The sequence below is a fragment of the Epinephelus moara genome, chromosome 6 (assembly GCF_006386435.1).
Source record: "Epinephelus moara isolate mb chromosome 6, YSFRI_EMoa_1.0, whole genome shotgun sequence".
NCBI lineage: Eukaryota > Metazoa > Chordata > Actinopteri > Perciformes > Serranidae > Epinephelus > Epinephelus moara.
Genome location: NC_065511.1, coordinates 33499115 through 33500418, shown reverse-complemented (window position 1 = coordinate 33500418; position 1304 = coordinate 33499115).

Sequence of the window (1304 nt, the reverse complement as noted above, 5' to 3'; positions counted from 1 at the left end):
TTATATCTCCCCAACATGGTTTAGATTTCTAAATAAATATTCACCTCGTCACTAGATAGACCTACTCCTGAAAAACTCGTGCGCAAGGCTTTTTGTCCCTACGAGGCCACCGTCATTTACCCGACGGGAGGGGTGAGCGAGTGAGCCCTGCAATCTAGAATTTGACCACTGATTTTACTGTTTTCAACCCATTTTACACACTGGCCCTTTAATTCACAGAGTTAGATGTAAAAAATAAGCTGTTTTTCCATCGGTCTCTTTCTGCCATGCAGGCTGGCTGTTTGCAGTCCTGTAACGTTATCCCCACTCCTCGCAGTCACCATGTATGTCATCTTAGCTGCCTGTTGCACCAGTAGAGACTGACACTAGGTGGTGCATGATGTGCGGCACATATATCCTCAACACAGCCTCTCCATGTGATTTCAAAAGAAAGATGAGTGTCTGTATTTTTGACAGTATTGTCTTGTAGTAGTAGTCGAAAGGGGTCAGTTGAGGTGGTTAGGGCATCTGATGAGGATGCCTCCTGGGTGCCTCACGTTAGAGGTGTTCTGGGCATGTCCAACTGGTAGGAGGCCCCGGGGCAGACCCAGAACACACTGGAGGGATTACATATCTCATCTGGCCTGGGAACACCTTGGGGTCCCCCAGGAGGAGCTGGAAAGTGTTGCTGGGGAGAGGGACGTCTGGGGTGCTTTGCTCGGCCTGCTGCCCCACGACCCGGCCTTAGACAAGAGCATGAAAATGGATGGATTGAAAATCTTATCATGTAATACCGCCCAAGCCTAGTGCTGATGCTTTATAACAGGGGTGTCCAAACTGTTTTGAACTGGGGCTGGATTAGACAATGGGAAAATACCTGGAGGGCCAGCTCCTAAAAGTGACGAGCTTTGCTGTCGACTTTATGCTTCTTTGCTGTGTTCATGTCTGCCCCCGATCTAAACTTTCGTTAGCTTGTTTACCATCTATTTATCATTTTGCCTGTGTAGTTCCTACTTGGGGCATGTCTACAAACTGTTTGACAGTCCTGCCATCGTGAGGTGAACCGAAAAAATGCAAAGTGAACTTGCTTGACTATCCAATACTGTGTTGTGGACCATACATAGTCTACTTTGAACAACAAGCTGGGGGCTGTTTAAAAGTGGTTCGGGGGCCACAATTGGCCCCCAGGCCAGACTATGGACATGCCTGCTCTATTACTTACCCAATTTATGATGAATTGAACAAAGTATTGTGGATAAGCATCGATCGGTTGGCCCCTTGGAAGCACAGTGTTAAATCTGCTGACAGTGGTATCTCCAGCTGTA